The following is an 8,585-nucleotide window of genomic DNA, read 5'->3' as shown; positions in this document are numbered from 1 at the left end:
TCTTGATCATACTATTTTTTTATCATGTTGTTAAAGCGTAGCTAACTTTAATAGTGATTTTATATTGCGAGTGAGTTCGAGAGAATAACTTGTGATAGGAACGAGTAGTATAATCCATGGATCTACATTTTACATAGATATATGAAATTGGATACGCGCGATAGTCATAGTCCGGTAGGGCGAAAACTAGGGGATTTCATAGATCGACATGCGATTCACACTTGATAAATAATTAAAGACATTTCATTACTTCATTGAGTAGAATTAGTTTGTCATAGCTCGAGAGAGTGTGTTCAATTGAATAGGAAATCCTGTTGGAAGCATATAATCATTATCGAACGAATTAATTAATTAACGAGGGGTAAGTGAACCGATATTCCCAACAAATTCATTTCTCATTGAATTTTTAATCAACCATTTTAGATATTATATTTCATTAATCAATTCTTGAATAATTTTATTTGCGTACTTATTTGAGCATAGTAGTAATAATGACTCAATAAATTTTCGTTGCTGAAGATTTAATAACTGAAAATAATAATTGTCAAATACAGTCTCCAATGGAACGATTCTCGTACTCACGTACATTATACTATTACTTGACATCGTGCACTTGCCATTAATTTTTGAGCATACAAAATCATATTTTTATTAAGGATTCCACAGTGCAATTTTTGATCGATCAAGTTTTTGGCGCCGTTGTCGGGGACTGTTAATTCACAATTTTATTTTTAGTTATTTTCGTTAGCATTGTTTCATTTCATTAAATTAACACTCCACATTCTGTTACAAATATCTCGTCCAGTGCATGCAAAAGTCACTTGACGTGGAGCTTGAGCAGTTTGACCCTAAAATTGAAAGAACTTTTCGGAGGGGAAGACAGCAGCAGAGACTGAAGGAACTGATGGAGAGGCACGAGAACGATCGTGAGGAGGAACACCATGATGCTAGACATGTTGAGATGTCACGCCGCATACCGATGCTGGAGTATGCCCAACCTTCTTTGGATGGAGCACGCCCATCATTGTGAGGCCTATTGTGCGGGCAAACCCCTTCGAAATCAAACCAGCTATAATTCAGTTGATTCAGAACACAGTCCAGTTTGGAGGATCTGCAGTAGATGACCCAAACACGCACATCGCAGATTTTCTCGAAATTTGTGATACTTTAAAATTTAACGGAGTTTCTGATGATGCTATTAGACTGCGTTTATTTCCTTTCTCCTTACGTGATAAAGCTAAAGCATGGTTAAATTGTCTGCCTGTAGGTTCGATTACCACATTGGAGGATATGGCGAAGGCGTTTCTCATCAAATAATTTCCTCCATCTAAGACCATGAAGCTGCGGACAGACATCACCACATTTGCTCAATTCGAGCAGGAGTCTTTATATGAGGCATGAGAGTGCTTCAAAGATTTATTAAGAAAATGTCCTCATCACGAACTGCCACTTGGATTAGTTGTTCAAACCTTTTACTATGGCTTGCTTACTCCTAATCGTACTATGATAGATGCTACTGGTTGCGGAAACCTCTTGAGAAAAACTGCTGAGGAAGGATACGAGTTATTGGAGGAGATGGCTGCTAGCAGCTATCATCCTCAATCCGAAAGGAACAACCATCGAAGAAGTGCAGGAGTTCACCAGGTAACTGACCTTTCTGCTATTACTGCACAACTTGATGTCTTGAACAGGAAACTGGACGGGTTGAATATGGGTGGCACGGCTATGCGTCTTCAAGAGATATTTTATGAAAAATGCGGAGGAGAACATTATGTCAAGGACTGTCAAGATGGAAATCCATTTTATGTGCCAGAAGGAGCACCTGTGAATCAAGTGGGAGTCCAAAAACGTCCAAAGAATGACCATTATTCGAACACATACAATCCCAGATGGAGGCAACATCCCAACATCTCATGGGGTGGTCAAAACAGTCAGAATCTACCAAAAGGAGGACAACCATATAGGAAACAATCGATGTACAGATCTGATCCTCCTAGAGAAGAGAAGTCCAATTTGGAGCAGATGATGTCCAAGTTCATCTCATCTACTGAAACTAGACTCCAAAATCAAGATGGATCGATAAAGGGGCTAGAAAATCAGATTGAACAGTTAGCGAAGATGATAGCAAGTAGAGAGCTGGGCACCTTGCCAAACAACACCGAGACCAATTCAAAAGAGCAAGTGAAGGCCATTGAGTTGAAGAGTAGAAAAATTTTAGAGTCGAGAGAAAAAGAAAAAATCAAGTGCCGGATGAACTGACGGAGACATCTAAAGGTAAGTCTTCTAACTCTACACCAGCACCCACTGCACAATCAAAAATTGTTATCCCTCCACCTTTTCCTGCAACATTAAAAAAGACGAAATTAGATGCACAATTCGGTAAGTTTCTTGAGGTATTTAAAAAATTTCATATCAATATTCCTTTTGCCGATGCTTTGATGCAAATGCCTAGTTACGCCAAATTTCTGAAGGAAATCTTAGCTAATAAGAGGAAGTTGGAGGATCACATGACGGTGAACTTAACTGAAAATTTCTCTACTTTGGTGCAAAACAAAATCCCACCGAAACTAAAAGACCCAGGGAGTTTTTCTATTCCTTGCATGATTGGTGATGTTGTTTTTCACAAAACTTTATATGATCTTATTGCAAGTATTAATCTTATGCCTTTATCTATATTCAGGAAACTCGAATTAGGAGAGCCTAAGCCAACTAGGATGTCTTTACAACTAGCTGATAGATCTGTCAAGTATCCACGAGGAGTGATTGAGGATGTGCTAGTGAAAGTGGACAAATTTATTTTTCCAGCAGATTTTGTGGTGCTCGACATGGAGGAGGATATGGAGAGATTTTGGGGAGACTGTTCCTTGCAATTGGCAAGGCCCTGATTGATGTTCAAGAAGGGAAGTTGAGATCGAGAGTGAGGAAGGAAGAGATTACATTTGATGTTTTCAATGCACTTAAGCATACACTGCATTCTGATAGTTGTTATAGAATTGATGCTTTTGATGCTCTTGTGTCTAACTATGTACAGGATGCTCTTAGGGACTCTTTGGAAGCCACTCTCACTACCGAATTGAGAGAAGATCAATTGGATGCAGAGAAAGCCGAAATAGCGGCACACCTCAATGCTAACCAGCCATGGAAGAGGCCAATAAGGATGAGATTAGATGTAACGTACCGTACTTTTACTACTCAAAATTTGCGGAAAAATTAAAAATTTTCTTTTAAACTAAAAGGAATGCGGAAATGAAATCAAATACGGTCGTCACTACATCCTTCATCAATAAAAACGTTTGAAATCGACATCACCAATAAAATTTGCTAAAAAGAAACACTTGCTCCAAAAGTCTTGAAATGAAACATAACATCAGAGTATTTTGAACTTGCATAAAAATCGTAAAATAACATGGGCGTAAAAACATAAACTTTGCGGTCCTCGGGTTAGCCTCCCGCTCAGTCCAAGCCTGCCCCTTGGTCGCCACCTCCTGTCTCCTCAACAACATACTCACCTGCATCGATCAAGTCTAGTGAGTCTAAAGACTCAACACGTATAAACTGGAATAACGAGTACTACATAATAAAATCACATTCAACTTTAAAATAGGACATACATAACTTGAACTTGAACTTGCGTATTAAAACTTGAACATACGTACATACATACTTCGACGTGCCATAACTTAAACTTTTCATAAACATGCTGCATACTTGAACATACTTGAACATACATAACTTCATCATTTTGCGTAGAGGATGTTTCAAAGCAAGTGACCCATACATAATAAACGTCTGATCAGACAAACCACAGTACTGGGCTGACAGGGACGTATCCACTGCCACATACATGATATCCCTGTTCATAATTTAACAGGCCAGTTGATCCACGTTCATAATTTAACGCTTCACAACCACGATCTAACCCGTTCATAATTTAACGGGCGGATTGGTCCCCGTTCATAATTTAACGCTTTCCAATCCTAACTTCAAACCCGTTCATAATTTAACGGGGTGGAGAGGTCCTCGGCCACGTTCACCGACTTCCAAACCCATTCACTTTTGGTCACAAGACATTTAGCATACCTCAAAAACTTAAAATATTTTCTTTGCACGTCAACATACTTACTTGGCGTTGAAGGATTCATTGGACTTCGATCGGGGCCGTCGCTGCTGTACATACTAGCTTGAATTTGCATAACTTAACGTAGAAATCATATTTACTCTTGAGTTCAATCATTTCTTAGGACATTCTGTAATTTCCCATGACATGACCTTGATAACCCTTGCACTAAACCAGGACATCAATTTTAAAAGCAACAATATTATTTTTCCCAAAAACGTGAGTACACGGACCCCGACCCCGGGCCCGTGTACAGGTCCGTCTACCTACTGCAAAGGAAATGCCCGGAAGAAAGAAGGGACACGGACCCCGTGCCTACCTCCGTGTGGGGGTCCGTGTAGACTCGGGTGAAAGACTCCGAAAAGAAGCAAAGGAACGGATCCCGTGCCAAGGTCCGTGTAAGGGTCCGTCTACTCTCTGGAAAAAGACACTTCGGGTGGAACAAGGGCACGAACCCCGTGTGGGGGTCCGGGTGAGGGTCCGTGTACCCTCGGGACAAGAAGGCTTACGAAAATTCTATACATGCTTTGCTAAACCTTCTAGACTCGGTTGCACGGACTATGAAACGACACCCCGAGACCCATCCTAGCATACTATGACATAAGACCATATTCGTACCAATTCCCAAAGCGACGACATTCACCCTACGACACGTACCATTCAAAACGTGGCATTTGACATTAAAACGATACCCACGACTTCTAAAGTGCTCGAGTACCTATCGACACTAAACGACATACAAAATACCAACCCAACATCATAATGATCATACCTATGTGCAACAACGATCGCCCGTCGATCTCCAATGAAGCCTGCAACAAATAACTTCAAGACACAAATTTTCGTAAAAGTCGCAGTTTGAGCAGTCCCACGAAAAACGCCATAACTCACTCAATTTTTGTCCAAAAATTTCGAATCATATATCAAATCGAAGGTATCGAAAAGTTCTACGACTTCGTAGTTAAAAGTTTTCTCAAAATATGCACCGAAAATTCGCAGTTTACACGGGAACAGCAAAAACGAGTTTTCAGATCTAAAATTTATTCAAAACCGATCTAAATAAATTTCTGCTCAAACGACGAACGTCACACACAAAATTTTACGCATAAAACAACGCAACACATAATATGACCTGATCGATACAGAAAGAACAGATTATACGTGCCTTTTGATTATTAAAAAGTACCGTACGACGACACCGAAGCGGAGATGGAGCGAGGCTTGATCCGGGACGATCGTGGAACGATTTCTTTGAAGAAAACTCAACATAACTTTGCTGAAAATTTAGAGGGGAAGGGGCGGCTGCTTATGCTTGAGGAACCCTAGGTTTTTCTCTTCTAAAAATTATGCTAATGAATGTGTGTGTGTGTGGGTGTGAAATGTCGTGTATGTGTGTGGGTGTAAGAGTGTGTGCGTGAGTTTTGGGGGTAATTAGGGGGGATAATTTAGCTTAATTACATAATTAGCAAGGTAAATCAAAGGCTAAATAAATGCCACATAAAATGTTAATCAAAATGCTAATAAAATACTAACATACTATTACTTTAAATAAAATCACTTAATTTAAAATAAAATATACAAGTGTCATATCTTTAAAGGTTTTAAAATTCTAAAATCACTAAATAAATAAATTAGGCTTTAAAATTACTAGACTAAATAAATTATTTAAAATGCCTCATCCTTAGCTTAAAATAAAATACCGCATTAAGATTTCCAAAAATCGTCGCCGGTCTCTATTCCTCGATCCCGCCTCGAATAATCGCCTGAAACATAAAACTCAAGGAAAACGCTTTAACGTGCATCATGTAATAATTTAAAATAAAGCAAATTCATAAATCATGAATTAAAACACAATTTAATGAAATAAACATGCATTAAAACTATTTAATAAAATACATAAGGAATTTAATAACTTGCACGCACGTGGTCCACGTGGATCTCAAATTTCGGGACGTCACAATCTATCCCCCTTAATTTGAATTTCGTCCCCGAAATTCGCTTATCCTCGATAATCCAAAAGTTAGATTCTTAATTCTTGTATCCCAACGATCCACGCTACCGTTGCGCTACTCTGAATAAAATTAAGTCTTATGTTGTCCTTACGCCTCTTCAATCCTAATTAAATTACCTACCAAAAATCTCGTTTGCGAACCACAACTTAAAACGACTTATGGCGTCTTAGTTTTACTTTGCTACGAACTCGAATTCTGACTTTTCTCACAATTCCCAATATTAGGATTAGAGGTTCAAACTTATCGTATCTTACTTTCTCATACCATACCCCTAATGCTCATCGAACTATTACATACGCATTTATTCAGTCCAACCTAAGAGGTCTTAGCACCAACGGTTACTGATCAACTTCCATCCTCAGCAATACACTTAAAAGTTAAATCTTATCTTAATCCCCATATGTTAATATTGGCCTACAATCCTTGAATCGAATATTTACCTTATGATACAAACTTATATAACTTAGCTATTCACGAGTACATCCCAAATATAAAATTGCTGCCAATCTTTAATTTCGAGTAACATAAATCCGTAAAACCCCAAAATATATAATATCGATCCTCTCCTTAAATAATAAAAACTTTCTAGCATCAATCACAAGCTTAAACTATTTTCTTCACGATTACAATATAGTTAAAGCCTAAGACCCTTGAGCCTTCCCCATTGGAACGAATGTCCCACTTAGACGTATCCCCAATACTCAATTAATTCTAGCGTATAAAACTTAATAAGCTTCCTTTATTAATAATGGACTAACTCTAATGAATCAACTCCACTTATAACCCATAGAATTCTAGAATCCCCATAACAAGCCTTTAGATTTCTTACTCAATAAAAAATCTTAATATTCCTTCATTGATAACTCATGTTGAACACCACTAATTCCCTTTTGTTTTTATTTCACCCAAAAATTCCGTATGAACAAATGTCCCCATAAATTTGAAATTCACCCTTACTCAACCCAAATAGTTTTGGATAACATAATTCCAACACACATATTCACTTACTCCCAAGTTTCTTAATAACTTACAAAAATTTCTCAAGACAAGATGTCTACCTCAATTCTTATATTAGCATATCGATTAACCTAACCATCAAACATACCCAACTTTCTAGAAAATCAAATTCCAACAAAGGTACAAGCTTAACTGTTACAATCAAGACTAAAACTTATGACACATCGACTTAAGTTCCCAAAAAAAATTTTCGCTAACTCAATGTCTACTCTTATAACTTAGCTAAACGATCAACTTTACCTCAAATCATTATCATCCTGAATTTTAAATTTGCCGCACATTAATTTCACTAGCGCTTAACTTTTCGAGCCCAATGTCGATTCATCTTACAATCCCCTTGATTACCATTTCTTATAATATTATAACCCAGATACTTCAAGGTTCTAATGATCCCTTCGAGCTTAAATCATCGAAAATTCCTATCATTTAAACCATTCAATTCTCACTTACTGCTAAACTAGTCCCCCAAATTCCTTAAAATTGTAGCATCAATTCATTATTTCCTCAAAATTATCCAGTTTGTCTTAAATTTCGGAAATTCCACATTTACCCATAAGTTCTTGGTGTTCCTAATTCCATGGTGTAAGTTCCTCGCAACATAAAATTCAAAAATTTTAAGCTTATTAGACCCAAATTCAATTCTCATAGCCTCGAAATTTACTAATTTAACCCAAGTGTTCCTCAAAAATTCGAATTTAATCCCCAAAATTTTCTGAATTTGCAATTTGACCCTTAAAGTTCTCGAACTTACATTTTTGGCCATACAACTCTTCAAAATTTGCATTTCCGGTCCCCAATAAAATCTTCGATTTTAGTCTCATTAAACCTTAAAATCCTCGAAACTCGGAATTTAATCCCAAACGATAACTTCGAAACTAGTCCCTTAGGATTTTTATCTTTGCACTTAGGTCCTGGAACTATGGGTCATTACCACTAGGTCCTTAAAATTCTCAATTCGTGCGATTAAATCCTTAAATCCAACTAGGGGGAGCATGCATCCTAAATAAATTCTATTCTTGTATACTTCCAAATATCGTCGTAGTCTCAAATAAATAAATCCTTACATGGAGTTCTCAAAAAGCAACTCAGCTAGCAACCACAAACCATCAGTAATTTCTTAGAAAATCTACAAGTCCCAAAAGCATTCGTATTTTTCAAGTTTAACTTATTACTCACTAGTCTAACATCAGTACTACTATCCAAAAATTAATATAGAAAAATCATTTACAACTTTTTCTAACGCCCAAAAGCAAATTCTTACTCATGTCCAATTCCACCACACCAGCGTGCAAGAAAATTAAATAGTTTTTCATTTCATGTCGTAACATGCATAAAAATTTTAAAGATCCATTCTCAACTCATAACGACATGCAAACCCGTACTCCAAAACGTATGTCATATAAACATACAGGTGATAGAATTAAAACATGCACATGCCG

The 8,585-nt window shown here is 37.3% G+C and overlaps 1 non-coding gene across 1 annotated transcript; it reads right to left on the bottom strand.

Moving 5' to 3' along the window:
- Nucleotides 1-1,339: 1,339 nt before the first annotated feature.
- On the bottom strand, nt 1,340-1,445 carry LOC140806411 (small nucleolar RNA R71). Its single transcript, XR_012112487.1, has one exon. It is a non-coding gene; the product is annotated as a small nucleolar RNA R71 (small nucleolar RNA).
- Between the last annotated feature and the right edge of the window lie 7,140 nt (nt 1,446-8,585).

The sequence above is a fragment of the Primulina eburnea genome, chromosome 11 (genome assembly GCF_022965805.1).
Source record: "Primulina eburnea isolate SZY01 chromosome 11, ASM2296580v1, whole genome shotgun sequence".
Classification (NCBI taxonomy): Eukaryota; Viridiplantae; Streptophyta; class Magnoliopsida; order Lamiales; family Gesneriaceae; genus Primulina; species Primulina eburnea.
The sequence above is the reverse complement of the archived record's forward strand: the minus strand, read 5'-3'. Positions and strand labels throughout refer to the sequence as shown.